Source organism: Ailuropoda melanoleuca, chromosome 7 (genome assembly GCF_002007445.2).
Source record: "Ailuropoda melanoleuca isolate Jingjing chromosome 7, ASM200744v2, whole genome shotgun sequence".
NCBI lineage: Eukaryota > Metazoa > Chordata > Mammalia > Carnivora > Ursidae > Ailuropoda > Ailuropoda melanoleuca.
The window spans coordinates 88,414,829-88,432,628 of NC_048224.1; the positions used below are offsets into that span (position 1 = coordinate 88,414,829).

The 17,800-nt window shown below is 38.2% G+C and overlaps 1 protein-coding gene across 1 annotated transcript in view; it reads right to left on the bottom strand.

Moving 5' to 3' along the window:
* Window positions 1-17,800, bottom strand: part of DNAJC15 (DnaJ heat shock protein family (Hsp40) member C15) — a 78,757-nt gene that overhangs the window by 59,907 nt on the left and 1,050 nt on the right. The gene's annotated exons all lie outside the window — the stretch shown is intronic.

Consider the following 17,800-nt stretch of genomic DNA (forward strand, 5'->3'; position numbering starts at 1 on the left):
TCAGTTATAAGATGAATAGGTTTTACATTTGCATTTGCTAAGAGTAGGTCTTAAGTGTTCTCACCACACAGGTACACACACACACACACACACACACACACACACTGTGAAGTGATGGATGTGTTAATTAGCTTGATTGTGGTAATCCTTTCACAATGTATATGTATATCAAATCACATTGTATACCTTAAATATATACAATTTTAATTGTCAATTATAACTCAATAAAGCTGGGGTATAAAAAGGGATGTCAAAGTTACTGCCTTAAGCAACTGGAAGAATGGAGTTGCCTTTTGCTAAGAGAAAAATCTGTGAGAGGACTGGGGTCAGAAGAAAGGGGAAATGAACCACCACGAGAGACTATGGACTCAGGGAAACAAACTGAGGGTTTTAGAGGGGAGGTGGGGGGATGGGCTAGCCCAGTGATGGGTATTAAGGGCACTTATTGCATGGAACACTGGGTGTTACACGCAAACAATGAATCATGGAATGTTACATCAAAAACTAATGATGCACTGTATGGTGACTAACATATCATAATAAAAAAAAGAAGAAGAAGAAGAAAGGGAGGTCATCAGCGCTCTTCTGGACTTGTTTTTCTAAAAACATGCCATGATGAAAATGATAAATAAAGCCCAAGCAAAGCAGTATGTAAATTCGTTAACACCTGGGAAGAAAAAAGGTCTCATCTAAGAATGGAAAAGAAGAATGAGCAGGTTGTCTCAAAAAACATTTCTTTCTTTGTTATCTTGCAGTGACTCAATTCTCAAGGGTTAATCACAAGCAAATCACTTTCTGCTGAACTCAGTGTTTTATGCTCATTATTTGGTTCAATTTCTACAAAGAAAGCTCTTTGAATTTAAACAATGTAAGTGGAAAAGAAAAAAGAGAGGAAACAAGAAAGACTGTTGGCAAATCAGCAAAATTTGGGAAAGGTACTGCACATTCAGACCGAAAGAAAGAGAGGAAGAGAATTTATATTCAAGAAAAAAATGTCAGACATGACAAAATGACATTAGGAATATAATTTTTACAATTGTCCTTCCCTAAAATCTTCAAGCTGGCATGAATTTCACAGATTTTCCTATCTAAATTGGAACAATCCACATTAATCTACCTGGCCTTTACCATCCATTGCCAAAAACAAATACATTTGAAACTCTCTCAAACACTAATTCCCCTGAAAACCTTAAGTAAAAAGGAAAGGCAAAGCTAACTACATCTGTATTTGCTCCACTTTAAAGTCACTTGACTTATTTTAAACTGCAGGCAAGCATTAATTTCTGCAGCAAGACTAGAGAGTAAATAAAAGGGCAAAACAAAAACAAAGCAAAACAATAAAACAAAACCAAAAGCGAAACATAATAAAAAACAAAACTCTTAAGCTTGGCCCAATTTATTATTTCTCTACCTTCTAATATAATTAACAAAAAATTCCCCAAACTCAAATCCTTGCTATACATAATGATTTCTCTTTTTTTTTTTAATTTTTTCACTTGAGAGAGAAAGAACACAAGTAGGGGGAAGGTGGGAGAAACAGACTCCCCACCAAACGGAGAGCCCAATGCAGGGCTCAATCCTAGGACCCTGGGACCACAAGGGGAGCTGAAGACAGATGCTTAACCCACGCAGGCCCCTGACATAATGATTTTTTAAGAATAATCTTTTAAGTACTGTTTTGCATTTCTTCAGTGACCCACTGATGTAAACCTTGTCTCTACTTTCTCCTAATAAAATAAGCAGCTTTCTTTGTTCACATTAAACGTGGATGGTCAAAGTCCTGGCCCCTTGTCAACCTAGCCCTGGATGCCTCAGAGAGCACGAAGAGCTCCTGGGCTCCTCATAGGTTTGTCAAATCAGGCTGTATATTTGGTCGCAAGTCCTTAAACCCAAAGATACTGTGACGGTTCATTTTCTACGTCCATTTGGTTAGGTCAGTCAATGAAACACTGATCAAGGTGTTGCTGTGTGGATTATTTCATACATGTTGTTAGTATCTACTATCAGCTGCTTTTAAAGGAGTTTATTTTGATAACATCATGGGCCTCATACAATCAGTTCAAAGGCCCTAGAACAAAACTGAGGTTTTCCCTGAGGAAGTAGAAATTCAACCTCAAGAATAAGCTACTGTCTAGAAGTTTCCAGCCTTCAGGCCTGCCCTTCAATTTTTTTTTTAAGATTTTATTTATTTATTTATTTGAGAGAGAAAGAGAGAGAGGATGAGGAGGGAGGGGAGGGCAGAGGGAGAGGGAGAAGCAGACTCTCTGCTGAGCAGGGCGCCCGATGCGACACGGGGCTCAATCCTAGGACCCCACAATCACGATCTGAGCTGATGGAAGATGCTTAACCGACTGAACTACCCAGGCACCCCTGCCCCACAAATTTTGGATTTGCCAGTCCACATAATTATGTAAACCAAATCAGCAAAATACATACATACATAATACATACTACTTAGTTCTGTTCTCAGAAAAATCCTGACTGATAGAGATTTCTGCTGTGTTTCAGGACCAGAAAATAAAGCCTTTAGTCATATCCCCTTGATGCATTCATTATTCACTAATTAATTCAACATTTAAACATTTAATCTGGGTGCCTACTACAGACCAGGCACTGCACTAGGGCTAAAGAAATAGATCAGTAAGATGACCTCAAAAGGTTATAAATGGATTCAAAATCTTAAAACAAAACATATACGTCTTCAAATTTTGCTAGCTTGCTTTAATTATTTTATTTATCTATAAATGTATCTAATTCCTTTGAGAACGTACTAGATTTTTAGCTAGAAATACTTCTTGGAATAATAAAAGTATACTAATGCTATTTGTCAATGATTCTCAAAAGTTGACACATAGGACATTTCCATTCTTCGGCTCAGATTTTAAACCAGATTATGGACCACAGATAAAACATACTCTAGGTTATTTGCAAAGGCACATGGTTGTAAATACCATCCCTTTTCTCATCCTGCTATATATTTTTTTTAAAGATTGTATTTATTTATTTGACAGAGATAGAGACAGCCAGCGAGAGAAGGAACACAAGCAGGGGGAGTGGGAGAGGAAGAAGCAGGCTCCTAGCGGAGGAACCTGATGTGGGGCTCGATCCCATAACGCCGGGATCACGCCCTGAGCCGAACGCAGACGCTTAACTGCTGTGCCACCCAGGCACCCCCTCATCCTGCTATATTAACATGCAGGAACACTGAAGTTAAGATTCACTGCTTTATACAATTATACCGAGATAACAGTGTGTGGAGAATAATCTAATGCATAGACTTTGCTAGTGTTAATATGGTTCATCAGTCAATTTTGGAACAAGGATGCACTAACTAAAAGCTCTAAGTATATAAAATTATAATAATATAGTAATTGGAATTATTTAAAAATTTGTAAAAACTTTCACTTTAACTTGAGAGGGGAAGACTTCATTTTTATATCCTTATTACAACTTAATCAATGTAGTAGGGAACAGTGCAGCCGAAAGGCTAAAAGATGACTTCAGCAGATATTTGACCAGGGGCCCCCAATAAGCCACCTGTATCTACATTTTCCCTGGGAGCTGGTCCCAACCCTATATCCAGACCATGGGACTTTTTCTCAAAATAAAGTCTCCCTCCTCTGAAGCTGCTGGGTGTGAGGAGGGGAGCGAAGGTACCTGAGTCATATCCCCAATACCCTCACTGACTCCATTAGTCTCTGACCTTCTGTTTCACCACCCTTCACAAAAAGATGATATGATCAATCCCTATCCCTAACACAGAAGGGTGTTTGATATATGGCTTTTCAGCTACTAAACAGCAAAGAAGAAAAATGGAACTACTCTAGACAGGCAGCAGGATCAGGCAAATTCCCAAATATGAAAGAAATCAATGCCATTGGAATCTCCCCTATTCCAATATCACCACCTCTCCACCTCCCAGTTTCTCTGTTGTGATCCCAGACTACAACGTCATCATTTATCTCCCTTACTAAACTGTGAGCCTCTAGAGAGCTTTATTCATCTTTGTAGTCCCAAAACATAGTATGGGCTAAATAAAAGTTATTGGTTAATTGACAGGATGGATGCATACAAGGATAGATGGTTAGACAGACAGATGGCCAGTTGGCTGAGTACTCCGCTTCTGGGCACTAGATGGCTTCTGAGAAGAGTCCAGCTAAAGCTGAAGGACAGATCAAGGTTAAGCCAAGGAGGAAAATGGGAAGGTATAGGGACAAAATAAAGGTTAGAAGATGGGAAACCTGAATTCTGATTAAGGTTTTGCCCTTAATTCACTGTGACCTTAGGTCACCACAAGTGAATGTGTATGTGTGTTGGAGGGCAGGGATCATCCATAGACTATGTTAAATATCTATAAAATGTTAAATATAGATTAGACTAGTTACCTGTGGAATATCTTAAACAGATTTAACCAGACAACTTATATAGTCTAGTTAACTTTCATCTGTTCAACAATATGGAATCATTTCAACATTAGATAGGCCAGAAGCAGGCAAGATCTTCAAAGCAAAATCTAATCAGAAAATTAACTCAGAGTGATACTGAAAAACAACTACGGCATTTGGAAAATTTCGTTAGGAAGTAAAAGCTAGCACAGGCTCTGCATCCTTGCTCTGTTTCCCAATACTAAACATGTCAAATCTATAAACGTAACTTCTGAGACTCGTTCTTTGGTCTAAGCTTCAGATATACCTGCTGTCAAAAGCTGGGTCTTTTAGGCACTTCAAGGTTCATTAGGTCTAAGAGTTAGTTTCTTTAACTTTCATCACTGCCCTAAATTTACCTCTTTCAAGTTTAAGGAGTATCCTTAGTTCTGTTTTCTAAAATTTGGGGAAAAGAGACTTTTTCAATCAATGGAAATCCTCTACCGATTTATTAGTGGACTTTTATTAATTATTTATTTGTCCAGTGACTTCCTGAATTAAGAATTCTAAACTATCCCTGAATTAAGTTCTAAACTACTTTAGCCTTTCTTCAAATGAGCTTTCCCCTCCTCCCACCTCCACACTCCACACCTACTTCTCCCCTCAATACATTTATTTGTTGTCTCTTTCTGGAAAATTTCTATTGACTGTTTTAAAAGATGCAAGCAGAAATACATTTTTCTAGATACAGAGACACTATACTTTTATACAAAAAGATGTATTTCTGTTTTATTTTCAACAGCTTCCATAGGATGCCCAGTGTGTTTTGTTGGCATTTCTGACTGCAACACAGTAAGTCGAAGACACAATCACAGATGTGAAAGAAATGATGGAAAACTTCTATCATAGAAAAATGCACATTTCATAGAGGAAGACATTGAAGTCCTGAAAAGTGACATGCCTTGTCCAAGGTATAGCAGTGGTTATCAGTGTCTGCACTAGAACTAAAATACAGGTATTTTAATTCCAGACTGGACCCTTGTCTTCAAGCAACAATTTAAAATGATTCCCACATTCTTTAAATTATAAAAATCTTTCCAGCGTGAGCTCATATTCAATGAAACATCCCTATTTGACTTTAATGCCCATTCACAAAAACCTTATCACGTCTTATCCTATTCATTAGTTTTTTTAATTACCTACAAAACATGTCGCTTAATTATCTAATGCCAAACTAGATCCTAGCACCACTCCTTGATGCTCTTGCTCCTTATAATTCCCTATTTTTCACAGAATTATATCTTCCCTCGCCTACCCTTAAGAAGTTGTATTTTCAATACTCTTACATTTAAAATAAAATCATTCCATTTGTTAAGTATGGAAGTAGATTAAATTGACTACTTTAACAAGTATTTAAGTGGAATTACTCCTATTTCCTTCAACTTCTCTTCTGGATAGAGACATGTGGCAATCTTCTCATTCTTCTAGTATAAAAGCCATTACTAATAAGAGGCATACATTTTAGCCAACAGCTCCAAGTCTTACCAGTCGCTGAGGGTGTGATTCAGTGAATAATCTCATGAACTGATGCTGGGAATTCAAATTAGGACAATCTGTCTTGAAGATAATTTCATCACTGGAATCAACAGCCTTAAATATATTCAAGTCATCAGGCTCAATAAGTACAATTAAAAAAAATTATCCTAAGAAAATGATGAAAGAGGTGCATAAAAACTTGTATATGACGGCACCTCAGTGGCTCAGTTGGTTAAGCTACTGCCTTCGGCTCAGGTCATGATCCTGGAGTTCCAGGACCGAGTCCCACATTGGGCTCGCAGCTCAGCGTGGAGTTCCCTTCTCCCTCTGACCCTCTCCCCTCTCATGCTGTCTCTCACTCTCTCTCTCAAATAAATAAAATCTTAAAAAAACAAACTTATATATGAGAATATTCATGACTACACTATTCATAGTATAAAAAACTGGAAACAATTTGAATGCCCCGCAATAGGGGGATAATTAAATAAATTAGGGCATATCTGAAATATGCACTGACAAATAATATACTGAGGAATGGTTATAGATGATATAATAAATGATTATAAACTAGAACGTACAGCACATACACAGAAGAAAAAGGAAACAGAATGAGATAAACCAAAATTTAACAGTAGTTATATATTCTTAGTACCTACATTTTATCATTTAAACAAAGTCCTAGGATCACAGATTTTGAAATCAAAGAAATACGGTTTGAATTCTGGCTCTCTACTTGTCAGCTCCATGACCTCTGACAAATTACTTAACCTCCTCATCTGTAAAATGAGGATAATAATTATAGGTCAGTATGAATTTTTATAAATTAGAACATTCATATACATCACGTAGTATTTTAGATGTGATAAACATTCAATAAATGGTAGCAATTACAATTACTATATCATATTATTACACAGTTGTTTCTTTCAAGGTCAGAGGAAAAAATAAAGGTTATTAAGAAAGAAAAATATTGTAAAAATCCTACGTGGTCAGAAGGGTTTAATAACTTAATTTCTTAAGTCATAAACCCTCTGACCTATCTACTTTCAAATAAATTTTGAAAACAAATTCCTCCTGGCACTTTTCAATAAAAACAAATGCACTGACCTTTGGCATCTCCCTTTTTATTGCTACACTTAATTTTGCACCCTGATCATAAAAATGATCTTGCCGCATATCTAGCTAGCCTCTTCTCTATCATGTACTCCTACGAGCTTTTATTACACTGACTTTAGAGTCCCTGGCAAGTACTCCCTAAACTCTTTCGGCTTACATCTGATGTATCCCTTACCTGCAACACTGTAGCTTGCTTATTCTTCTTGCTTGGGAAATCATGCCGCTGTCTGAAAACTACTTTTACTCCCTTACAATAACCTATTTCACTTTAGGCAACAATTTCTTAGAGTGGTAATGCTTACAGCTTAAATTTCATTACACAGTATTCTTTTCTTCCTTTTTGAGTTAAGGTGAAATAAAATTAACTCTGCTTCAAGGTTTAAGAATTTTTTTTTTAAGATTTTTATTTGTTTATTCGACAGAGATACAGACAGCCAGCGAGAGAGGGAACACAAGCAGGGGGAGTGCGAGAGGAAGAAGCAGGCTCATAGCAGAGGAGCCTGATGTGGGGCTCGATCCCATAACGCCGGGATCATGCCCTGAGCCGAAGGCAGAAGCTCAACCGCTGTGCCACCCAGATGCCCCTAAGAATTTTTAAACAGATCTTGAAGAATCTGAAGACTCTGAAAATTACCACAAATACCAGGACTATAAATCATTTCTCGGAGTTGGATTTCATCAACTTCCGATATCTAAATGATGGAGCAACAATATCTCAGTGAAAAAGTCAAGGACTTTTCAGGCAAAACTGGTTTCATATCTTAGTCCTGCAACTTACTAGCTATATGACCTTGACCACTGTGGTCCTCAGTTTTCTCATATGTAAAATGGTGAAAAGTAACATCTAACTTCTCAGGGTTATCACGAGAAATGGGAAAATATAATCACGGTGTCTGGTAATTAGCAGACATTGATTAAGTGCTAGTTTACTACCTCAATTATTTGCATGCACATCATGAACTCAGTACATTCATGCCTATCATTCTGTTTTATCTTATTTTTATATATTCAATAAATAAAAATAGAAAGTATTACTAATATTATGGAATCAGGAGACAGGTATGAAGTTTTTCACTTTATGAAATTACTTATATTTGAAAAGATTAAGAAGCGGTGTTTTGGGACAAACAAACTTGGAAAAAACTTGTACTGGCCAAAAGTGAATTTATAGTACAAGGACCTAGAGGTATACTCTACCAAATTCCAGCATTATAAAGCCCTAGGATACCAATGCAGACAACAATGTTAGTGTCAGAAACAGATCTGTTGACACTTAGAAATGAGAATGAATGAGTCATGATATTCCTACATGATATTCCAACTGTTCTAAACTACATGATATTCTAACTATTTTTAAATAGTAGAATAGCAGAAGTTTTCTAGAATGAAAGGAAAGGCTGAAACGGGTTACCCCAAATTACTTAAAGGAAATACACAAATTAGGTATCAATTCACGGCACTTTTTAAAACTTCTATTTAAAACTCTTCACAAAAACCATTAAATATACTTAGAAATATTATTAAGTGCTATATAAAATTCTTGGTGAGTAAAACTTTAACATCATTGCAGATAGAAAATATTTAAGGGGAAAAGTGCTGTTTATAGTACCATATGTAACTGATTTCATGGCTGTTTTAGTTTGTATCCCTTCAGTTCTATATGCCTGCCATACAAAATTATTTTTTCAGTTGCGGTGGTAGTGACGGTTGTTAAATTCCAGGTATGTCAAAAGGAAGTGGAAATTATTCCCCGGAAGATCATAAAAAATCATTTAGAGTAATATGCAATATTTTACTTTATACGTGGAGATAGGCACTTCTGTTCACTGAACCAGTAAGATTCTATAACAAACTTGAAATATAATGATAAATACAGAAAGATTGATGAATCTCTCTCTCTCTTTGATTTCACAGTCCCCTGGCATCCTCTATTAGCAGTCCTAATAGCAGATATTGAAATATAAAAATAAAGCCAAACCAACAAAACAAAAAAGAGCATGGCTGAAGCTGCAGGAGAAATGTTCCATTTTCTGGTGGACTCAAAGCGCAGCCACTTACCCCAAGACAAGGAAATCTTTTATTATCATACTTCATCAGCTATACAACGGGAAGATAAGGAAAATGGGGACAAGTTGGGTAAGAAGACAAAAATGAAACTATCAGGATCCAGAGCTGTGACCCAGAATGAAGTTTCCCATGAGATAAAATGTTATACACACAAGGCTTCTTGGAGAAATGGCTGATTCTAGGACAGGGACAAAAAACACACAAAATGAGCCTAGAGCACCTTATAGTGCCAAAAGTAAGGAAGTGTTTTAAAAAACCCTACAGCAATGGGGTATGTCAAAGGTGTACAGAAGCCAACTGAAAGAGATACCAAGGCCAAATGTGGAACAATTTGAGCAACAAAATAAACAATACTGTGTTATAACCCAAAGTATAAATATCCATAAATCCTGACCGACATAAATGACTGAGTAAATAAATAAATGGGGGAGAACACACAGATCTCCTGCGCAGAAAAATCAAAAATAATTTCATAAAGAACTCCACCCTCAAGGAGGGGAAACATAACTCCCCACTCCTTAAATGTGGGCCACACATAGTGACTTACTTTCAAAAACTACAGTATAGAAAGGGAAAAAAGCTAACTTTACAGTGGAGAGACCAGACAAACACTACTTCATCAGATTAGATCAAGGTTAACCTAAATAGTGAGAGATCATGTTTATAGTATGTGCCCTTCATATGGACAAATTCCAGGGGAGGTGCATTCTGCAAAATAACTGACCAGCATCCCTCAAATCTGTCAGGGTCATCAAAAACAAGGTGAGTCCGGGAAACTTTCACAGCCAAGAGGAGCCAGAAGAGACACGAAAACTTAATGTAATATGGGATCCTGGAACATTAAAAGGACAGGAGGTAAAAACTGAAGAATCCGAAAAAAGTACGGACTTTGTCAATAACGTATCAAGCAATATTGGTTTGTTAATTATAACAAACGGACCATACTAACACAAGACGTTAATGGGAAATTGAATGAGGTGCATGGGGATTCTGTGTGCTATCTTTTTGCTTTTCTATAAATCTCAGTCTATTTAATTTTAAAAGGAAAAAAAGGTCACACATGGTGATTAGATTTTCATGAGAGCTAATAATGCTTATTTAATCCCTAATAGCATTTAAATAATATTCAGAGAGCATAAGACGGTGAAAATGGAGTTCCTGAAATAATACTCTGCCTTACACTGTGAGTGAAATAGACTTCTGTGAGCTAAGGGAATACACACCATTTATAAAATAGTATTTTGTAACAGTGTTTTTAGGAGATTGTGCTTTCAAATTTCTCAACATCTGTGGAATTCAAATCACCTTACAGCCGAAAATGGCCAAGTGAGTGTGTTGGTTCCAGACCTGTTTGTATTCACTGATCCGTTCCCCAGCTTTTCCCTACTCTGCTCTGTTGAGGGACAGCTAAGTCCTGTAGGCTCCTGTGTCACTTGGCTCCAGGTGAGTCCAACCAGTGGGATGCAATAGTGGGAGAGCAGTAAAAGGGGAAAGGCCAGGCTAGCTCTCCCTTTTCTCTCTGCCTCGCAGCAGCTCCAAAGCAGTGTAGTCTCCGTGGCTGCTGCTCCCCACTGGACAGACCCCCATCGTCCAGTTACCAAGGAATGGTTATGAAAACACCACCTTTTGACCCTGCCGCCCTGAGAAAGCTAGTGGCTTTTTACTGTTCTCAACCTCTGCACTGTCTCACAATCCCGCCTGGCTTCACAACAACTCCTTCACCTATAAAAACAACTCTCTGTGCTACATTTCCTTTGTTTTACATAATTCAAATGTGTCTATTTTCCTGGTTAGACCTTCACTACACAGTTAGAAAGACTGAAGGGGAAAGAAGATAGAATATATTTTGACTAAAAGCAGAGGCAAGAAAGCAGAATGCCTTTGGGGTTCATCCACATATCAACTGTGTGACCTTGGGCAAATTATTTCATTGCTTTAAGCCTCAATTTAGTCATCTGTAAGTGGGGGATTATAACAGTATCAAAACCTCACAAAGTTACTGCATGGACTAAATGAGGTCATGCATTTAAAGAATTAGCCTAATGCCTGGTATAAAACATTTAGCTTCCACTGCTATTACTGCTGCCATTATGGCCTCTAGACTCCAGAGGACTACCCACTCTAATACAATCTTAATCGGTCCTGCCCCCCTCTGCTTTTCTATCCTCTACCCTTCTGAAATACTGCTCTAGGCTTAGTATTCATTAGACCCACCACTGATCACATAGGTCCTACAAAACTTCAGCTGCCTATAGACATGGTCCTCGCTCCTTAACCTGCCATTCAGGTTATCCACAACATTATCCCAATGTATTTTTTCCTTATTTTTTCCCCTTAATAATAGGTTACATTTGTTTTTCTCTCTTTCTAGCTTCTCTTGAAAAATCAAACATTTTTCAAGCTCCTTGAGGACAAAACCCATGTTTGAGTCATCTTCGTACTCAACTATAGCACTTAGCCTCAGTACCTTCCTTACCAAATAAAGTGGGACTCCAGATGTCACATTTAGGAAGTTTTGCTTTTGTTTCCTTTGCCCGATGAGACATATCTAAAAACTGTGGCTAAGGCCAATATCAAAGAAATTAGTGCCCATGTTTTTTTCTAGTAGTTTTAAAGTGAGACTCAATAAATAAGTATTGAATGAATGAATGTATGAACAAATAAATGACAGGGATTAATAGAGCCAGTGTTGAATTAGGTATTTAAATTTGATCCAATTTACCTTCTAGAGTAGTGGCCGCCAAACTTAGAGCCCATAAGCCAAATCTGGCCCTCCAACTATTTTTGTAAATAAAGTTTTATGGGAACATAGCCACATTTATGCATTATCTATGGCTGCTTTTGCTTTACAATGGCAGAGTTCAGCAGTATAGAGGGGCCGATATGGCCTGCAAAGCCTAAAATACTAGCTAGCCCTCTACAAAATAAATTTGTTGACCTCTGTCCTTGAGGGTGGCAGTCATGGTTTATCCATATCTGCCCCACAGACATCTAGTATATAGCTTCTATGTATTTGGCATTCAAAAAAATTTTTCTCGGGGCACCTGGGTGGCACAGCGGTTAAGCGTCTGCCTTCAGCTCAGGGTGTGATCCCGGCGTTATGGGATCGAGCCCCACATCAGGCTCTTCTGCTATGAGCCTGCTTCTTCCTCTCCCATTCCCCCTGCTTGTGTTCCCTCTCTCACTGGCTGTCTCTATCTCTGTAGAATAAAAAAAAATTTTTTTTTCTCTTATTAAACTGAATGCATTGACAAACTTTAAAAAGAGATTTGGAGACTGTGGTATTGGAGGTAATAAGCAATAAAATGGCCAAAACCTGGAAAAGTACATCAGAAGTCAGATGTGTACTCTGATGTCATATAAAATGTATTAGATGCTTATATTTTAGTCTTTACTATTAAAGCAGCCAAAAAAGAGAGAGTCTCATTTACTCTTTTTATTCCTCAGGGCTATCAGTTCATAATTCTATAAAACATTTCTCAAATCCTCTGAATTCTCTGTTTTTTCCCTATCCGGTTGTTTCATTCAACTAACTTAACCATTTAAAAAAAATTTATGGAGCAGTAACCATGTGACTGGTACCATGCTGAGAGAATGATGATCCTTAAAACATGGTCCCTGCCTATAAAGAATATCTAATTTTAGCTTAAAAGACATATTTTGGGGGCGCCTGGGTGGCGCAGTCATTAAGCATCTGCCTTCGGCTCAGGGCATGATCCCAGTGTTCTGGGATCGAGCCCCACATCAGGCTCCTCTGCTGGAAGCCTGCTTCTTCCTCTCCCACACCCCACTTGTATTCCCTCTCTCGCTGGCTGTCTCTGTCAAATAAATAAATAAAATCATTAAAGAAAAAAAAGACATATTTCGGGGGTACCTGTGTGGCGGAAGGTTTAAGCATCCACCTCAGGTTGTGATCTCAGAGTTGTGAGATCGAGCCCCACATTGGGCCCTGCACTCAGTGCAGTCTGCTTTGGATTCTCTCTCTCTCTCCCTCTGCCCCTCCTGCTTGTGCTCTCTCTCTCTCTCTCAAATAAATAAATAAATCTTTAAAAATAAATAAATAAAAATAAGTAGAAGACATTTCAAAAAGAAGAAGCACTATTTAAATAATACCAGCAAATCAACAAATGAGCCAAGTCTGATATCTGTTACTGCCATCTAGTTTCAAGTATCTACCAGAAAAAAACAGGGCGCCTGGGTCGCTCAGTCGTTAAGCGTCTGCCTTTGGCTCAGGTCATGATCTCAGGGTCCTGGGATTGAGCCCCACATCGGGCTTCCTGATCAATGGGGAGTCTGCTTCTCCCTCTCCCTCTGTTCCTCCCCACCCCTTATACACACTCTCTCTCTCTTCCCTCTCCCTCTCTGCAAATAGTAAAATCTTTTTTTTTTTAATCCACCAGAGAGAGAGAAACAAAAAACCAAACCAGAAAATTAAATGTTCCACTACTATGAATCAAAGATCTGAAAACTGGGAAAATAGCCCACTCCATCACAGCTGCTACTGCTTGGTCCAGGGAGGGAGGGGGGTGAGTATCAAAGTTGTTTTCAAATTCTCTAAGGCATTTTATTCTTCCAAAACAGTAAATAAGCAGTAAATAACTGTCTCGATACATATAAATTGCCTGAAATAAAATGACAAAACTTCTATCTCAAGACTGTAACATTTAGGTTCAAGATAGACAACAGTTGCACCAGTGGGAAATTAAGGAGGAAAAAAATTATTCTGCCTCAAAAAGATAGTTGTGATGGAGAGAGGAAAGATGGAGACTATTCATTCACACCACAAATATTTATTTAGCATTTACCATATACATACACATTTATTCAGCATGCGCCAGGCCTTGTGCTAAGTTCTGGGGAAAGAATAATGAGCAAGAAAGACACAGACTCTCGTTCTCCCTTAGAGGCTAATATAAAGGAGAAATCCTACAGAAAAAAATACCTTCATCAATATGTTAGAATCAAACATTCACGTTTAAGTCACTCAATAGTAACAGAAGTAATAGCTGTTCATTTAATAAACAATTAAGTGACTACCATGTGTCAAATACAGTGACAATCAGAGAAGCATTTAAAGTTCTTGCGCAGCGGCACCTGGGTGGCTCAGTCAGTTGAGCATCCAACTCTATTTCGGGTGGTCATGATTCCAGGTCATGAGATGGCCCTACCTTGGGCTGTGGAGCCGGCTTAAGATTCTCTCTCTCCCTCTCCCTCTACCCCTCTCCCCACACACCTCATGCTTGCTGTCACTCTTAAAAAAAAAAAAGAAAAAAAAAGATATACAATCTGTAATCCATGTGATTTCTTCAAAGGGAAGCTTCAAGGTAAACATTTTAAATGAAAAACAGAAGTGGTTTCTTCTGTTTTGGTAATAAATAAGTACTTAATAATTTACATGTTTGATAGGTTTTTTTCATGTTATCAAGTTGGCCTGTAACTGAAATGTATATGTAGCTAATTTTCCTCTATGTTACACCATCCTACTAACACTAGAAGTTACACTTTGGGGGCAAGTACTGAAAACTAATGGCTATCCTTTCATACAAAATGGGTTTTTTTCAAAATGCTTTAAAAATTGATATTTTCTTCCTAACATTAAAGTTTCTTTGCTACTTTTCTATGAGAACCAGATTTGCTAGAGCAAAATCTGACCATGACCTCTGACTATTACACGATCGTTAGATACTATTTTATTTAAAACAAGGTACTGGGGCAACTGCGTAGCACAGTTGTTAAGCGTCTGCCTTCGGCTCAGGGCATGATCCCGGCATTCCGGGATCAAGTCCCACATCGGGCTCCTCGGCTGGGAGCCTGCTTCTTCCTCTCCCACTCCCCTGCTGTGTTCCCTCTCTCGCTGGCTGTCTCTCTGTCACATAAATAAAAAAATAAAATCTTTAAGGGGCTCCTGGGTGGCACAGCGGTTAAGCGTCTGCCTTCGGCTCAGGGCGTGATCCTGGCGTTATGGGATCGAGCCCCACATCAGGCTCTTCCACTATGAGCCTGCTTCTTCCTCTCCCGCTCCCCCTGCTTGTGTTCCCTCTCTCGCTGGCTGTCTCTATCTCCGTCAAATAAATAAATAAAATCTTTAAAAAAATAAATAAATAAAAAATAAAACAAGGTACTCCTCAAGTATTTTTACCTACACTTTCATCTTTTTAATCTCCTAAACTGGTTAATGCATATGAATTCTTAGTCCCTAAAGGGAAGTTTACCTGAGAAAGAGTTATTTAACATCTACAACTACAGATGCTATATTTCAAAAACTTCAAAATAAATTGCATCTTTAAAAAAAAAGATGTGAAAAATCTTTTCTTCAACTTCTTGACATTCTATTTTCTACTATTTTCAGTAAGACTGCCAATATGTCCCACTCCTGGGTCATTTATTTTTTCCTAACACTTACCTTTTGTCAGCTTTCCATCATTTTCAGTATTTCCAAGCTCCCCCAAAATTATTATTATCAGTTCTCTTATCTTTTAACTCATCACTCATCATTACCTGGACCAATGATTCCAACAGAAGCAGAATAGGCCCTTAGGGACATTTTGAAAATTTGTGAGGACCTTTTGGTTGCAATAATAATTTGGATAGGAGGGAAAGTATTTGGTGGATAGGGGACTATTCATCCTAGAAGTCCTAAAATGTATGAAACAACCTTGTACAACAAAGAACTACCTGCATCCCTCAGGATTTTAAAAGATTCTACTGGACATTAAGGTAGGTAAAAAGCCTATTTCTGATCATCTTAGTCTAGAACTTTATAATACAGGATATATAATTTTCGCACTGTTCTTTATTAAAGAAGACTGAATTTTTCAGAAGTGAAACTCTTATGTAAATTGAGGGAAGATTCCACTTTGTTTTATACATTTTTTTAAATTTTTTTTTATTATTTATTTATTAGACAGAGATAGAGACAGCCAGCGAGAGAGGGAACACAAGCAGGGGGAGTGGGAGAGGAAGAAGCAGGCTCCCAGCAGAGGAGCCCAACGTGGGGCTCGATCCCATAACGCCGGGATCACGCCCTGAGCCGAAGGCAGACGCCCAACCGCTGTGCCACCCAGGCGCCCCTGTTTTATTCAAAATCTTACCAGAAATTGTTAACAATTTGGGAAAAATCAGTTTGTCAATGACAATGGCCCTTAGTATCTGAAATGCCAGTACAAGACATTTGAAATTGGTCTGCATTTATACCTGTTACAGTCACTCATCGTGATTCTTTGCATTGGTGCAATATGCCAGCAACTGATTACTTCATCTTGTCTTCTAATGTAATCATGCCTGAGCATTTACATACTTAAATAGTAAACATGTTATTTTCTAATAAAATACTTCACCTTTATGTCTCAATTAGAGCATTACATTGATCTTTAAGTTATTTTTATGAATAGGTTTCATTGCCTATGAATATCATTTTAGGATATTACAGGATACTACAGAATATTTGTTATAAAAAGGGGGAACGAATCACTTTAGAGTCACTGGCCTACACCTTAGCCTTCATGTGACTGGACTACTAAAGACGTCTCCTAACTGATATCTTAAATTCTACACATATCTTCTTCCTAATGAAGATGTAAAAGATCACCAATATTACTTCTGTCTTCAAAATACCACAGAGCTCCCAAACTGCCTTGCACATCAGTCCAGTATGGAGATTTTTACAACTCTCCATAAGGAGATTCCTTCCACCTAACGTAATAATTTATCCAGTCTACATCACAGAATCAACACTCCACTCAGAAAGCTTTATTTCTAAGAAGTCAGCAAATCATAGCAGAAAAGGTATACAGTTGGAATCCTAGGTCTGCCACTTATTAGAATGATCCTGGGTAAGTTACTTACCACTTTCTGAGTCTCCTCATTTCTTAAGTAAGAATTAAAAAGGACTTGCCTCACAGGGCTGTGTGAAGGAATGAATCAGACAAGCAGAAGCTCAGAGCTTGCTACTTCGTATTTTTATCTGTTTTATTTACTTATCTATTCCAGGGTCTTAGGATAATACCTGGCACCGAGCAGTATTCAAGAAATGTCTGTTGAATGAAACCATATTGCTTTCCAAAACCTTCCCAGGCAAGTCCATCTGACAGTTGCAGAAATTTACCCGTTAATCAAGTAATGACAATTGAGTGCTCAAAGACTGGGTGCTTACTAGAAGTAAATCCCCAGTCCCCACTCTTAGGAACTTAGAAAAATGCTGGCAAATGACAGGTCAACATAAAAGATGTCACAATACAGTGTATGAGTAATCAACAATTGGTATGGACAATAAGTGCTATGCATCTAAAGGCAAGGTATATATCACTGAGGGCTGGCACAGCATGGAATGCCATGTGAAAAAGAATTAGAACAGCCACGTTTCTAAACTTTCTCCAACTAATGCATTCTTTTTTTTTTTTAAGATTTTATTTATTTATTCGACAGATATAGAGACAGACAGCGAGAGAGGGAACACAAGCAGGGTGAGTGGGAGAGGAAGAAGCAGGCTCATAGCGGAGGAGCCCGATGTGGGGCTCGATCCCATAACGCCGGGATCACGCCCTGAGCGTGAAGGCAGATGCTTAACCGCTGTGCCACCCAGGCACCCCCAACTAATGCATTCTTACACAAAGCCTGAGAGGGCTTCGTAACAGCCCAGTTTGTCACGTCTCAGCCTAAAACTCATCAAAATGGTACCACTGCCCTCAGGATATCTCAACTCCTTCAGGAGCTTTACC